General features: G+C 43.6%; 1 protein-coding gene across 1 annotated transcript in view; it reads right to left on the reverse strand.

Annotated features, from left to right (window-relative positions):
* The window catches only part of GPRIN3 (GPRIN family member 3), a 298,801-nt gene that overhangs the window by 159,453 nt on the left and 122,249 nt on the right, over positions 1–17,099 (reverse strand). The window contains exon 2 of the mRNA XM_073601039.1: positions 10,850–10,945. The gene's annotated coding sequence lies outside the window, so the exon portion shown is untranslated. The remainder of the gene's footprint in view (positions 1–10,849; positions 10,946–17,099) is intronic.

The raw sequence follows: 17,099 nt of genomic DNA on the forward strand, positions 1-17,099 counted from the left end.
TGTGAGAGGGTTGAGGGATAGAGATAAGAGAAGGGCAATGTTTAGATATTTTGATAAAATGAAACCTCAGATAATTTGTTTACAAGAAACGCATTTGTGTCCCGATTCCTCCCACCTATTGCGTTCAAGGAGTTACCCGATTCAGTTCCACTCCATGCACACCTCACACTCAAGGGGAGTTAGTATAGTGGTCTCCTCGGGTGTCTCCTTTGAATGCATAGAACAGAGGGTGGATAAGGAAGGAAGGTTTGTTTTTTTGTTATGCAAAATTAACGGACTAAAGTGCATAATTGCATCAATATATATACCCCCACCATTCTCAACAGCTCTACTTGGGTGTCTATCTCAATTCATAGCCTCATACCCGGACGTCCCGGTGCTCGCACTAGGTGATTATAACAACATTCTAGATTATTCCCAGGATAGAATGTCTCTGACACCTAGAACTACAAGACAGAGTACCGGCAGGACTGCTTTTGCAGCCCTGCTTACGGAGATAGGACTCAGGGATGTATGGAGAGAGAAACATGTAGAGGATAGATGCTATTCATGCTATTCTGCAACACATGATGGCTTCTCCCGTATTGACTTGGGCTTAGGGAACGAGGCACTCCTGCAGTTAGTAGAGGACTCAGCATACGAGCCACGCCTATTGTCTGACCACTCCCCATTTTGGGTACGGCTGGGCATCACTGGAAAGCCTGGGCGACCATTATGGAAGGTGAATCCCTATTGGTTAACTCTGTTTCCGCAGATAGACAGTACAAGAGAGGCACTACGGGAATTCCTGCAGTTTAACAGGGGATCTGCAAGCGCTATGGTAGTATGGGATGCACTCAAGGCATTCCTGAGGGGATGCCTTATTAAAGAAATTGCGGGAATTAAAACACGTTCCAGGGATTGGGAGAACAAGGTACGGGAAGAACTAAAAGAAAGGGAACAGGTACTAATAAGAGATCCATCAAAACCCAATCAAGAATCCTGGAGGGAGGTACAAGCGATATATAACTCGGTCTGGTTATCAGCAGCAGAGAAGAGTAGATACTTTCAACAACAAAGTCACTTTGAAGAAGGTGAAAATACTGGCCGCCTTCTATCCCTTATAGCCAGAGAGCAAAGAGATCCTACTACTATTCGGGCTTTACGGGCTAAATCTGGGAAGAGGCAGACTCTTAGCTCAGACATCTTAAGCAGTTTTCAGCAGTTCTACCGGGATTTGTATTCCAGTAAAACTGGATACATCCCGTCTGAGCTGACACAGTTCTTACAGACCTGTGCGCTCCCGCAATTACCGGAGGCGGACAGGGAACTGTTAAACTGCCCAATCACAATAGCAGAACTAAGAGAAGCACTGGAGGGGACAAATCATCATAAATCACCAGGCCCAGACGGGATTCCGGCAGAGGTATACTCTCACTATAGAGAGGCCCTTTTACCACCATTACTGCAGGCCATAAGGGAGGCTGAGGAATTGGGCTATCTACCGGATAGTATGCATGAGGCAATAATAACAGTAATTTTAAAGCCCGGGAAAGATAAACTCCTATTGGACTCATATCGTCCAATTTCGCTATTAAATGCGGATGTCAAACTGTTTGCTTGTGTCCTGGCTAAAAGGTTATCTCGAGTGATTAGTAAGCTGGTTCATCGCGATCAATCTGGCTTTATACCTACCCGCTCTACTTCAGATAATATTAGGAGACTTTACATGAACCTTCAGATGCCAGTGGACAACCCGGGGAGTAGGGCCATTCTGTCACTGGACGCTTCAAAAGCGTTTGATAGTGTGGAATGGCCCTACCTTATGGAAACACTAAAAAGATTCGGGTTGGGAAGTAGGTTTGTAGCTTGGGTAGAGTTACTTTACTCCAAACCCAGAGCCAGAATACGCATCAATGGTGATCTCTCGCCTCCATTAGAACTGCATAGAGGGACGAGACAAGGCTGCCCACTGTCTCCACTATTGTTCGCTTTGGCAATAGAGCCTTTGGCCATAAAAATCCGGAATTCAACGGAGGTGGTAGGGTTCCGTAGATACCAGAGAGAAGAAAAAATATCTTTGTACGCAGATGACGCACTTATATATCTGGGTGATATTACTTCATCTCTGCGCGCAGTGATGGAGATAGTGGGAGAATATGGTAGCTTCTCAGGCTTTGACATTAATTGGTCAAAATCAACGCTAATGCCCATAGACCAGCAGAGGGATCGACTACCGGTGGGAGCGGAACAAATAACAATAGTTGATAGCTTCAAGTATCTGGGAATAGTGGTATCCTCGAACCCGGCTGAGTATCTTCGGTTGAACTTGGAACCACTGCTCTCTAGACAGAAAGAAAAAAGCAACAGCTGGTGCAGGCTCCCCCTATCAGTCATAGGACGAGCAAACCTAATAAAAATGGTGTGGGCACCACAGCAATTATATGTCCTCCATAATTCACCGATATGGATACCAAAAAAATGGTTTAAGCAAATTGACACACTAATGAGGGAATTGATTTGGAAAAAAAAGGCACCCAGAATTAGCCTGGAAACACTGCAATACGAAAAGGATAGAGGAGGGCTTGCAATACCCAACTCCAAGCTGTATTTCCTGGCATCACAGCTACAACAAATGGCAGGATGGGGTCGAAAGGGAAATGAGGACCCTACATATCAATTGGTGACCATGTCGGAACCCACGCTAGAAGCGGCCTCTCATTTGGAAATGGATCTGCCTAGTATGAAGGGGGCAGAACCAATAAATACGCTATTTAAAAAGGTATGGGGGGAGGCGCGGAAATTGTTAAAAATAACAGGCGTGCTTCCATTCACGCCGATTTGGCACAACAGAAGATACCCAGAGATTCAGGGACTACAGGGGTTTACACACTGGAAAGAAAAGGGGATTCAGTTCTTCTCACAATTATATGAGGGAGAGGTCTTGAAGACATATGAACAACTCTGCAGGGAATTTCACCTGAATGTGAGGGGCTTCTATCAATACCTCCAACTGCGCCACGCGCTACAGGCACAACAAATAACACACTCTCAGACAGTACCAGCAGTATCACTTTTGAATGAGATCCTTTCGGCAGACACAAGGAAGGGATTAATATCAAAAATATACAAGGAGCTGCTGAGGTCAGTCCAGGACCATACATTGTTAAAATGTCGAAACAAATGGGCGGAGGATATAGGAGAGATAGAAGAAAAACAATGGGAAATGGCGCTCAAGGCTATTCCGGTGGTGTCACTCTCCGCATCCCAAAGACTGTCACAATTATTTATTCTTCACAGGGCCTATAGGACATCAGTACAGCTCTATAAATGGGGACGAGGGGACTCCCCACTGTGTCCCAAGTGTAAAATACATAGAGGGGACTTTATCCATTTAATTTGGAGGTGCCCAAAGCTGCATAGATATTGGGATGAGGTTTCCCAGTACATTTCTAGGTTGGCGCAGGCCCCTATCCCCCTAAACCCGACTGTATATCTTCTTGGAGCCATAAATATAAAGATGTATCCGGGAGGAAAGTACTTCATGTTAACTAGACTGATGTACCTCGCCAGAAAACTTATTGCAAAGTACTGGATGGCCCCAACGGTACCCACAGTGAAGCAATGGATTGCCTACGTTAATTCTTTTCTCCCCAGAGAACGATTGGCCTACGGCCGCAGAAGTGGCCGGAGTAAATTCAACAAGATATGGCATCCATGGTTGGGGGATGCGGACTTGGCCCCACACCAGTTGATAGTAGAGAGGCTTCAGATATAGAGACTGAGGGGGGGAAAGGCAGTGAGGTAGAAGAAGATAGAGATACCTGAGGGGAAGGAAAGCGAGTGTAGGCCTGTAGAGGGGGGAGAAGAGAAAAGAACAGGAGGATACCCAGTAAAACCAATGACAACACATAACATTGGATAGGAGGGAATTTAAAGGGTATTGTGTAGGTGGTGAAAGAAACATCAAAGGTAATATGAATGGTTTGTTGTGACGGAGGGGGGGGGGTGGGGTAGGGAGGGGAGGAGGGGGGGGTGGAATAAAATTGTAAGGAAATGAAGCACTGAATTAGTAATAGAGATATGATTTCGTAGAGAAGAAGGGTAGGAACACAAGACTAGGCCGGTATAAACTTTACATTATATACTATGTTTTATGTATGATTGAATTTATGTTTTTTTTTTTTTTTTTCTTTCTACATTCTTTTTTTTTTTCTTTGTATCGCCAGACATACCCCCTGCGTGGGATGATCTGGCGCTTGCTGTATATTATTATAAATTTATTGGCATATGTGCAATAAAGAGGAAGTGATTAAAAGATGCATCTTCCATTAAAGTCTATGGGCACAAGTCCAATAGAAATCACCTTAGAGTAGTACAGGAACCTTTTCTGAAGTCGGAGCGATTTCAGTAGTGCTAATTAAGACAGCTCTCATGGACTAAAACGGGGTTTCATATGTCACGTGACTTGGGGGTCTCACAAGTCGGATCCCAAGTCACGGCAGTGTGAACCGTGCCTTAGACTTAGGCTAGGTTCACACTAGTGCAGCTGTGGTTTGATCCTCTTTTAAGTATGATTTTGTAGTGTGTTTTTGACCTGCTTTCATGCGTTTTTGTAGAAGGAGACTGATTTTATGCACAAAACTCAGCTAAAAATACACTAAAAATGCATGTGTTTTACATGCATTTTTGGTGCATTTCGTTAAAGTCTATGGGGCCAAAATCGCACTGCAACTGCATCAAAGTAGCACATGTACTTTTTCCCAAAATGCACCGCACTGCATTGATGTGAACGGGCACTGAAGTCACATCTGAAATCGCACTAGTGCCAGGCCTTAGTATGATAGATGAAGTCTGATGGTCATTGTCACCACAATCTTCCTATATCACTTTTGGCAGTGAGACTTCCAACCAGTTCTTGAAGCTTTTCCCTCTCCTTAGATTGTTACAGTGTTCCTGCCCACCCATAGATTTTCTGTTCCTCCTGTTGCATTCTACATAGTTCAAAATACATTATACAGCCCACAGGGAGAAAGGGGCCTCCACACAATAGCTCCACAAATGGATGCACAAGCCTGAGAGATATACATATAAGAAAATGCTAGATGATTCATCCCAGCATCTCTGAATTATTAGTTTGGGCAGACAGATTATTTAAAGCCAAACTCCACCCAATAGCTAAAAATACAGTGAAATACATTTCAAGAACTATTTTACCCACTAAAGCCTTTTCCTTTTTTCTGCATGGGTTAACTGCTCGCTTTTGTCCCAGGGATCCTCAAACTACGGCCCTCCAGCTGTTGCGGAACTACACGTTCCGAGGCATTATAAAACTTTGACATTCACAGACATGACTAGGCATGATGGGAATTGTAGTTCCTGAAGAAATGGAGGGCCATAATTTGGAGACCCCTGAGAGGATTGGAGAGCCAAGATATACTCACCTAATCCTCTGATCCTCCCAGCACAAGACCAGTCCCTGCGGCTCCTGCTGCTCCCCCCATGGTCTAGCAGTCTTATGCGGTGGACTGTTCCTGACATTTTCACGCCCATAGACCGGCTCTGGACGTGAAGACATCTGGTAAAGTCCACCCCTTGATCGCTGTTTTCCGAAGGATAAAGTGAACATAGGCTTTGTGTTCACCCCAAGACAAAAGGAGCAGTTAACCCATGCAGTGCAGGCACAGCCCCACTTCATGGGAAAAAAATGTTTTGCCCGGAGTTGGGCTTTAGGTAAAAAGCTTATCTGTAGTATGACTTCCTTTGTTCCGATAAGTGGGTCAACCTGAACTCCAGGAGTCTATCCAGGCAGATCATGTCTTATTAAATTTCTTGGGGCAGTTCCTACTCATGTAGGTTAACTTATACATAGCAGGTAACAGCCAAAGAATTATCAATAGTAGCATGCCAAAAAGCCAGTGAAGGGGGCTGAGGTGATTTCCACTTTAAAATAATCTCTCTGTGAGAATAAAAAGGTAGCAAAAAGGATAAACCGCTTAACATGACAACCCAAATCCATCCTGTCCAAGATTCCCAACAGGAGTATTTTGGGTTCCAAACCTAAGGTTGAATCACACAGCCTATTAAGGTCAGCCACCAACCAGAAAAGTCTGATGGAAGGGTATGTCCATACAATATGTATTAATTAGCCTATGGAGAAGTGGCAACGTGTACAGGAAGGATCAATCAAATGGGAAATAGCAGCCAATCGTTGTGGGATAAAATAGGCTATATGGGTTAGTGGTATAAGCTAGGGAGAGCCTAAAGCTCTCCCTAATGTCTCAATTGTAAGTACCTAGAACATACTTTTAGGAAGGGTATATTTGGACTTGAGGTCAGAAAATCCCATCAGTCTCCCGTCTGACATTATGTGCTTCAGACCAATTACTCTGCACGCCGTCTATTGCCTTGGATCTGGGATACTGCATAGATGAGATAGGGTGGGATTAACCAACAGAGGTGTACGTGGGGAGAAGGTCAAAGGAGACAGATATTTACCCCTAGCTTTATGCCACACTACGAGGTAGTCCTCATTGGGCCGATAACCTCTGAATTAGATCTACTCTAAAGACCAGGTTAGGTAATGTACCAACCAACCCTAACAGGGCTGCCTCCAGGGTAACACTTCCAAGATCTTTACTGTGTGGCCCTGCCTGATGCCTCTGGACAATACACATCTCCACATGTGCACTACTCCGAATGGATGGAGCCTACTATGTGTACAGTCCAGCCATAGGAATCAGCCAGCAGGGTGCATACACAGTATGAGCTAGATGTGGCCAGGACTTTTTTTTGCAAAAGCTGTTAGGTATCATGCACCTCTCAGGAACGGATCTGAAGACAGGAACTAGTTAGATGGTGGCTACTCGGGGGGTGGAGGGGGAATTAAAAGAAAAGAACACCAATTGTGAAGTTTTAAATTTCATTGTAAACTTGGTTGCATATATTTGCAAAAAGTTATTTATTGGTAGGTTTTGCCATCTGAATGATAGATCATAAAAACTACTGAAAGACATGATTTTTTTTTTTTTTTTATACGGTCCAGCTGTTAAAAGCCAATAGGTATTTTCATAAACTGGCCTAGTTAATTGAATGTAGAGAAAGCAGCCTACTTTCTATGAAAGAAATGCTAACATACAGAGACAATGGCTTAGGGAAAAGTCAAAAGACATTTAAAACAACAAGCCTTTTGCTGTAGGTCAGACTTAAAAAAGCACAGTGTAAATCATTTTAATAAGTGTTGAAATTTCCCTTTGGCCATTGCAGTTTACATCAAATCAGTAGGTTTATCTGAAAAACAAACAAGGGTTTTGTGTTTGGTAAACTGTAATTGGAAATAATCTAATCATGCATTTTGCCAAACGCTAGCAGTCTCTCTAGTCAGCATGTAGCAGAATTAATTCCACAAACTGGCACATGTCCGTGTAGTGTATAAATACATGGAAAATAGGTCACACATTGACCCAAGTGCTAAGTAGGTTACATATTATATTATTCACTCTTCGATATAATCAAAAAGCAGTTTTTCCAAATTACAGATTCATGGATTAAATCTAGCATGAGAATTCCTACAAGAGTCATTTAAACCTGTAAGAGCTAATATTTTTAGCACAGGAAACATGAAAAATGCTACATGTGACACAAAAAATCTGTTCATAGCACTATGCTTGTCATGGGGAATGTTACCCTAAGCTTCACTTTGACTGATGGCCTTGGATTTGGTCAAAATATGGCCACTTGAACATTTAGGGATTTATTTATAAAGCAGTAGTATGCCCTTTCCAAAAAATCCTCAACACATTTGTAGGCAGGCGCAATCTATTTTCTCCACTGCAGGTGGCGCTCTCCCGCAGCTGTACTGTTGTTGGAAAGGACATCAAGAGGAACAGGGTTCCTCTATGGTCTCCTGGGTCACTAGGGAAGCTGCCACCCCATATGCAGCCATCTTGGGTCAGGCAGGGCCTATTTAAAGCCCTGGCTCCCAGGTTTGGAGCGCATTTTGCGAGTTGGCAGACAGTTCTAGTGGTAGGGAAATGTTGCTGACGAGGGAGGAAAAGCATTGAGTCGCTGGTTATCTGGACATCTCCCCATATGGGCATGAGATGGCCAGGTTGCACGCTGTCCCTCTCTACAGACGCTGTCAGTCTGGCTGGAACCCGCTCTGTTCACGTTGCTGGAAACCGTGAGTGCACCCGGCTGGGTAGTGTTTCCACCAGGTTTGTTGTGAACTGTTGCTGCATTACTTCAATACAAGTTTTATATTGCACCTGACTGAATGTGTGAATTATTGCCGCCGCACCCCACCTACACATTTATAAAGCACAGCACTAATGATAGATGTGCATAGTGCTCCACCAGCTTCGAGACCGTGAAGTTAGTGGAGAAGTATTAAAATGAAAAAACGAAAAAAGTTAGATAAAGCCCGCTCAGATGACATGTCAAAGTTACATAACCAGCTCTCCTCCAATTAGGGAGCTAATTCCATCAGAGAATCCCAGGCATGATGGAGGACATTTTATGAATGGGCTGTAAAATGTAGGCTATGTTGTTTAATGAAGAGCCGGTATCATCTGCTGTTATAAATGAGCACTTTAATTTCAAATACCTATACAAGCACGTTTCATTTTACACACATGTACATTTATTTCTTCTAGCTTTTTAATTTTCAATGAAGGGGTACACTATCACAAGCTGCAATACAATTCATAAAGCATGGTTTACCAGTAGACATGGTAATTCAATCTAAAATATTTGTAATCCCTTCGGCTTGTAAAATATGTTTGACCACCGGACAAGGTGTCAAGCAAGGCACAAAATCTGTGGAGCACTATCTCTTTACACTGCTAAAAAGAAATTAGCTTCCTGTAATCCCCAGCACAGCAGCACTCATACTGGAAAAGGAAGGGTCAGCACTCTGAGCCAATCAGGGATCTATGGCTTTATACATTGCTTCCATTTAACAATTTCATCAGCGTACTGCTATTCTGTCACTGCCCTGATAAAAGCAGCTGAGCATGATTTCAAACCCGCGTTCAGTGTAAACGTACCCTGAAACTGATTTATAATAAATAAAATAAGGGCTAAACTGCAAGCCTACAATTAAATCATGTACCTCCCTATGTGAACAGATGTGCGTGAATGTGTGCTCACATGCATGACTGCAATCCAAAAAGCTATGTAGCCGATTTTACTGTGTGGTTCTAGTTTGCCATGTGCATTGAGCATCCATATTGTTTTTATGCCCACTGTTCCTATATGTTGCACCACAGACTGTTGCACCACTTACAACTGTTTGTTGTAACATAACCTGAAATAACAAAATGTCATCAAATCATGACCATGTGAAGTAAAACTGTGTATAGTCTCTAATCCATAGTCCTTCAGTCTTTCTCCAGTGACATTCTATTCCAAACAAACAGTTACATAGTTAGCTAGGTTGAAAAAACACATTAGTCCGTCCATCTTGTTCAACCAATAAAATAAAAAAAAACACACACAAATAGAAAATCTCCAAATACACTATCTTAGACCCACAGTTAATCCAGGGGAAGGCAAGACAAGCAAACAAATGAAAACCCTGCAATGAAGCACATAAATACAGTATATCTATGACTTCTGTGTGTCTCCACTGAGTGTCCTATAATTGTAGAAGAGATCATCATGTTTACCCATACCTCCTCCAATCACAGAATGCCCTTAAAGTGGTTCTAAAGGCAGAAGGTTGCATTAAGAATGCATTAAGATAAAAATCCTTCTGTGTGCAGCAGCCCCCCTAACACTTACCTGAGTCCTGTCTTGATCCAACGATGTTGCACAAGAGCCTCGGCTTTTGGGGACTCTCCCTCCTCATTGGCTGAGACAGCAGTGGATGCCATTGGCTCCCACTGTTGTTAATCAAAGTCAGTGAGCCAATGAGGGGACAGAGGGGGTGGGGCTGAGCCACGGCTCTGTGTCTGAATGGACTCACAGAGCAGCGGCTCAGCTTGGGTGCCCCCATAGCAAGCTGCTTGCTGTAAGGGGCACTCAGCAGGGGGGAGGGACCAGGAGTACAGGTGAGGGACCCGAGAAGAGCAGGATCTGGACTGCTCTGTGCAAAACCACTGCACAGAGTAGGTACGTATAACATGTTTGTTATTTTTAAACAAAAAAAAACAAGACTTTAATATCACTTTAAAGTAGTTGTAAAGTCAGTAGATAGCATTACTGTTATAAGAAGGTATAATACACAGTGCCCTTTTAAAATTGATGCTGCTAAGTACCTTATTTCAGAGCGCTGCAGTGTGGTCACGTGACCTCCCGCTTTTCTCCTCCCTCGATCTAAGGACTACAGCGGGAGGGACTGAGATTCCCCTCTGACGTCAGTCGGGAGGTCACATGACCGCTGTACTGCCTGCTCAGCCCCTCCCACTGTACTGCTCAGATCAGGTGAGGAGAGCAATGTGAGGCCATGTGACTGCACAGCGGAGCTCTGAAATAAGATATTTAGCGGCATCATTTTTAAAAAACATTGACACTGTGTATTATACCTTGTTATAACAGAGTGGCTGGCAGTAATGCTATTCACTGACTTCACTGCCACACAAAACAGCAGCAAGAGGGGAGGGGCAGGTTTGCGGATCCCTGATAGTAGCAAATGGCTTATATCATCTCTGTAACTTATACATTCTGCCGGAGAGATTGTTCTTTTTGAAAAAAAACAGACTTACTGGCTGGAGCACCAGATGAAAATAAAGGAAAAACATGAATGCAGCCATCACATCTGAGGATTGGTAAACTGCAATATAATAAAAAGTTTGCTTTTGGGTTTAAAATACCACTTGAAGTTTAGTGAAATAAAAAATAAAAAAATAAAACAAGGAACGACACTTACCATGAATGAAGGGCAGAGGGCTTGGGATTCCAACTGATCAAAGCAGCCACAAACACACAGGATTCTCCTAGTTCATGGTAAGTACTGTCCCTAATGCTGTTAAAAAATAAAAACAAAATATAATGAAAGCGCATCAAGCAGGCTTTTTCTTTTATTACAGCACAATAAAACACACCAGTGTGAGTGTGGCCTTAGCAATGGCTTCAATAATATAAAATGATTTTTGCAGTATTTCAGTCTGGTCACAACACCATTTACATATTATTATTATTATTATAATGCAGGATTTATATAGTGCCAACATTTTGTGTAGTGCTTTACAACTTGAGGGCAGACAGTACAATTAAAATACAATTCAATACAGGAGGGTTCAGAGGTCCATGCTTGTTAGAGCTATGACAAGTTTGTGTAAAAAGAATATTTTGAAGCATGTTTATAAAAAATTGGACTAATCCAGGTGAAATAATCCTGTTCTGATGACCTTCCCATGAGAACTTGGAACACACATTAAATGGTTTGTGCACAAGGCCTGGAATATTTTAGCTGCTAATAAGGTAAGCATTAAACAGAACTCAGGGCATGTGAGAAGCATAAATATTTAAATGTTAATGCTTCGGTCATATCAGTAATGCTCTGCATTTCACTTCTTAAGCGCAGTCATCGTGAGATTCTAACCTATCTTAATGGTGTGCATATATAGGCTTCCGTCCCTGAATCTTTCTGTCATGGAAGGGTCACTTGTACAAAGAAGACTAGCTGTAGGACTGTCCCCTGGTAGTTCATTAGAGGTGGCTTAGCTTCATGATAGAAGCACTTTTCTGTTGGTGTTTTCTGCAGCCAACATCAGGAAACCTGCTCATGATGCTGTGACCTTGCTAGGCTTCAGTGCCTACATTACCAAGAAGTGACCCAGGAGTGGCTAGCAATACCTTTTCACTGACTAGTGTGTTTCAAAGAATATTCAGGATATATTACATGAGAGAACTGTAACTTCATTTATTATAAAAAGGAATGCACATTTTTGTTGGAAGGAATCAGTGCGGTCCTTGGCTGTGATTGCTGTTTTATTGAAGTTCGTCTTATGGCCGGCCATAGACAGTGCATTTCTTTCCTGCAACCACAGGAGATTCGCCCGATTCCAAAATCTACACAAACAGTGCTGACAGTGAAATCCTTTCCGTGGGGCCATTGTGCTTTCCCGCGAGAGGTAAAGACAGTGACTATTGCTGGCGGCTATAACATCCACTAATAAGAGCAATAATCACAGATAAAATCCAGCAGGCTGGTTGTACCTAAGTTTATTGATCGGCCAACTTGGGTACATTCAGCCTGCTCATACATGGTTCGAATCTTAGCCGGTTCAGCAGGAACCGCCCATGGCCGGCTTAACATTAGATAAATAAAGTCCTGTCTATGTTAAAACGGGCACCTTTACAAAGAAACACAGTGCAGAACAAATCAGGAATGAGGGAAAGATCAGCTGCAGGAAGCCCACACAAAATTCTGGTGACTAGACCTATGCCCTCTACCTGTCTTGTCTTGGCACAGCTTGCAGAGTTCAGTTCCTCCCAATGGGCATAGCTAAGGGTTTAATTGGTGAATGGGGGTTAGCGTTTAAAGTGATACTTTAGGGCACATGTGTCAAATACCACGCCCAAGGGAACATTATGAGTGAAGGTAGTACTTTAGTGTAGGGCCACTTTTGTTCCTTATCTTTAAATGGTGCTTCACTTTTTTCCTTTTTGTTTCGGTTTAAGGCAAAAAATCTCTGCACCAAAACCCAAAAGGAAAAACTGGTAACACAGAAAGTTAAAGAGGATGTTCACCCTAGAAAGTAGTGTCTCCTGAAGATGTGCATTGGCACCAAATGCGTCAGTCCAGAGCTAAGCGCTGATGTCACGCCTTCTAAGCTCCATGCGGTGAGCACTCTTTCCTCATATAGTGGCATTGTGGTGATCATTCTCTCCCTAGTGGCGCATTACTGCAGCTACAGTGAGAAGACCAAGGGTGGATGGATGGAGCTGGATGACCAAAGAGGGATGCTGTGTCTGATTGCCTAAACACATTATTTGCTTCACTGTCAGCTTTTGGAGTTCAAGTGCGCCCGTTTCTCCAGTCACAAGTGGTGGTTTTCTTCTTTTCCGGATGGTGAAAGTCACACTTGGACAGCAAGATTCTTGGAAGGACTTTTTTCTATCCCTTGTCTTTATTCAGTGGACTATTTTATTTTCAGTATATGAGTAAAAATTTTCTTTGGTTTAATAAGGTGCTGCAATTTTTGTTATATTGTATGTTTTAAGGGTTTTTGTATACTTACCCTTTGCTAGCTGCCTGATATTTACATATTTTAGCGCTGACTCGCCTTACATACTTTTCTAAAAATTAAAAGTCAACAGCTACAAATACTGTAGTTGATGACTTTTATTAAAAGGACACTTACCTGTCCAGGGATCCAATGCTATCCTCACCAGGGCTGTTTTTTTGCCGGTGTTCTCCCGAGAAAGTTCCCCTCGGCGGATAAGGACCCCCCTGCAAGGCGCAGCGCTTGCGCAGTAGGAGCCGGCGGAAATAGCTTTGCTCTGCACTTTTTTATTCTCCCTCTAGGTCCACTTGGATGGTGGGGCTTCAACCTGGACCCAGGGAGCAGGTGCCGTGTACAGCTGATTGTAGTTTTTCATCTTCGGCTATATTCGGCGGCTCCTAGTCATTCGTACTGCTCAAGCGCTGCGCCTGCGCAGTACAGGGGGTCCTTATCCGCCGGGGGAACTTTCTCAACAAGACACCGGTCTTCAGGACCCCGGCATTGGCATGTTTACTAAAGGAAGCCGGCTGTGACTCCTTGCGGCTTCCCACTGCGCATGTGCAAGCCATACAGAACTTTGTGAATGGTCCCGCATCCTTCTGGGACCCAGGGCATGCCTCAGAAGGCTGCGATCAAAGGAGGAGGCCAAACTTCTGCTTGGATCGCCTAGTGGGAGCTGGTACCTATCAAAACTAGATAGGGGAGGAGGACATAAAGCTGAACATCCCCTTTAGGGTGAAGTTCCTCTTTTACATACTAAATTTAGGCACATTCACTGGCTTGGATTTGCCCCATTCACCAGCTGAGAGTGGTATCAGGTAAGTGTTTGGGGGGCAAAAACAATGGAAGGTGTTTTACCTTTATGAATGTATTAAGGTAAGAAAACATCCTGCCTATAGAACCACTTTAAGGTACAACATTGCATATAAAGTGTAGCGGTACTATATAACAGGCATATGCAATTAGCGGACCTATAGCTGTTGCAGAACTACGAGTCCCATGAGGCATAGCAAGACTCTGACAGCCACAAGCATGACACCCAGAGACGGAGGCATGATGGGACTTGTAGTTTTGCAACAGCTGGAGGTCCGCTAGTTGCATATCCCTGCTATATAACATACAACACAGTGTATACAGTGCAATGGTCAGTACTATCTAGAGTATATCAGTCAAGACTATGTACCATACATACAATATATATACAATATATTGTCAAAAGTATTGGAACGCCTGCCTTTACACGCACATAAACTTTAACCCTTTTACGCCTAAGCCTATTTCTGACATTTGTTGCTTGCAAGTTAAAATCCAGATTTTTTGCTAGAAAATTACTTAGAACCCCCAAACATTCTATATATTTTTTTAGCAATCGTTGCAATATTTTATGTCACACGGTATTTGAGCAGCGGTCTTTCAAACGCAATTTTTTGGGAAAAAAGACACTTTCATGAATTAAAAAAAAAAAACAGTAAAGTTAGCCCAATTATTTTGTGTATTGTAAAAGATGATGTTACACCAAGTAAATTGATACCTAACATGTCATGCTTTGAAATTGCGCACACTAGTGGAATGGCGACAAACTACGATATCTAAAAATCTCCATAGGCGACGCTTTAAAAAAAATTAACGGTTATCAGGTTAGAGTTACACATGAGGTCTTTTGCTAGAATTATTGCTCTCGCTCTGATGATTGCAGTGATACCTCACATGTGTGATTTGACAGTTTACATATGCAGGCACAATGTACTCATGCGTTTTCTTTGCTGCGCGAGCTTGCGGGGATAGGAGTCAATAAAAAAAAAAAAGTCCTTATTTATTATATTTATTCTTCATTTTTTACATTGTCTCTTTAAAAAAAAAAAAAAAATGATCACTTTTATTGCTGTCACAAGGATTGCAAACATCCCTTGTGACAGTAATAGGTGGTGACAGGTACTCTTTATGGAGGGATCGGGGGTCTAAAAGACCCCCGATCCCTCCTTTGCACTTCAAAGTATTCAGATCGCCAAAAAAATGTGATTCTGAATACTGTCTTTTTCTTAAAAACTGTGCCATTGGCACCCGAGTAAACCAGAAGTGACATTGTGACGCCGCTTCCGTGTTTACACATAGGGGACTTGAGTCTCTCTCTAGACTCTAGAAATCACCCAAATGGCCCTGATGAAAAGTTTACATACCCTGGAATGTTTGGCCTTGGTACAGACACAGAAGGTGGCACACACAGGTTAAAATGGCTATTAAAGGTTAATTTCCCACATTTGTGGCTTTTTAACAGCTTCAGATCCGGGCCATTGCCAAATGACGGTAACAGCGCGGATCTAAATTGCCGGGACGACGTCTATTGACGTCGTCCCGTGCATGAGCGGCCTGCGCGCCCCCTGCAGGGCGCGCGCGGCGCGCTCGGTGATCAGCGAGTCTATGAGACTCGCCTGATCACAGATCAGAGTAAGGGGTTGGTCCCGACCCCTTACCACATGATCAGCTGTCAGCCAATGACAGCTGATCATGTGATGTAAACAGAGCCGGTAATCGGCTATTTTTCCTCCTCGCGCTGACAGCGCGAGGAGGAAAAAAAAAACCCGATCACCGGCGGCCGTGATCGGGACATCAGTCCCGATCACGGCGATCTTCTAACACAAGGCAATAGGCAGCAGTGCTGCCTACCAGTGCCCACCAGAGTCACCCATCAGTGCCCACAGTGCCAACAATCAGCGCCACCCATCAGTGCCCACAGTGCTACCCATCAGTGCCCACAGTGCTACCCATCAGTGCCCACAGTGCCACCCATCAGTGCCCACAGTGCCACCCATCAGTACCACCCATCAGTGCCACCCATCAGCACCCACATCAGTGCCACCCATCAGCACCCACATCAGTGCAACCTATCAGTGCCCATCAGTGTCACCTACCAGTGCCCATCAGTGCCACCCATCAGTGCCCCCCCATCCGTGGTACCTATCCGTGCCACCCATCCGTGCCACCCATCCGTGCCACCCATTCGTGCCACCCATCCGTGCCACCCATCCGTGCCACCCATCTGTGCCACCCATCCGTGCCACCCATCCGTGGCCATCAGTGCCGCCTTATCTGTCCCCATCAGTGCCGCCTTATCTGTCCCCATCAGTGCCGCCTTAACTGTGCCTATCAGTGCCGCCTTAACTGTGCCCATCAGTGCCGCCTTATCTGTGCCTATCCGTGCCCATCAGTGCAGCCTATCAGTGCCCACCAGTGCTGCCTCATCAGCGCATATCAATGAAGGAGAAAAATTACCTGTTTGCAAAATTTTATAACAAACTATTAAACATGATTTTTTTTTTTTCAAAAATGTCCATCTTTTTTTGTTTAGCAAAAAAATAAAAATCCCACATGTGATCAAATACCACCAAAAGAAAGCTCTATTTGTGGGAAAAAAATGATAAAAATTTCATTTGGGTACAGTGTTGTATGACCGCGCAATTGTCATTCAAAGTGCGACAGTGCTGAAAGCTCAAAATTGGTCTGGGCAGGAGGGGGGTTGAAGTGCCCAGTAAGCAAGTGGTTAAATCGCAATTGGTGTCTGTGTATAAATAGTCAATGAGTTTGTTAGCTCTCACATGGATGCACTAAGCAGGCTAGATACTAAGCCATGGGGAGCAGAGAAGAACAGTCAAAAGACCTGCGTAACAAGGTAATGAAACTTTAAAAAGATGTAAAAGGATATAAAAAGATATCCAAAGCCTTGAATATGCCAGTCAGTACTGTTCAATCATTTAATAAGAAGAGGAAAATTTGGGGATCTCTTGATATCAAGCCAAGGTCAGGTAGATCAAGAAAGATTTCAGCCACAACTGCCACAGGAATTGTTCGGGATACAAAGAAAACCCCACAGGTAACCGCAGTAAAGGCTTCCTTCTGGTAGCTCAACCATGCAGCTTTTTTGTTCAAGTATCGTAAAAACGACCACACCGT

Source organism: Aquarana catesbeiana, linkage group LG01, assembly GCF_042186555.1.
Source record: "Aquarana catesbeiana isolate 2022-GZ linkage group LG01, ASM4218655v1, whole genome shotgun sequence".
Classification (NCBI taxonomy): domain Eukaryota; kingdom Metazoa; phylum Chordata; class Amphibia; order Anura; family Ranidae; genus Aquarana; species Aquarana catesbeiana.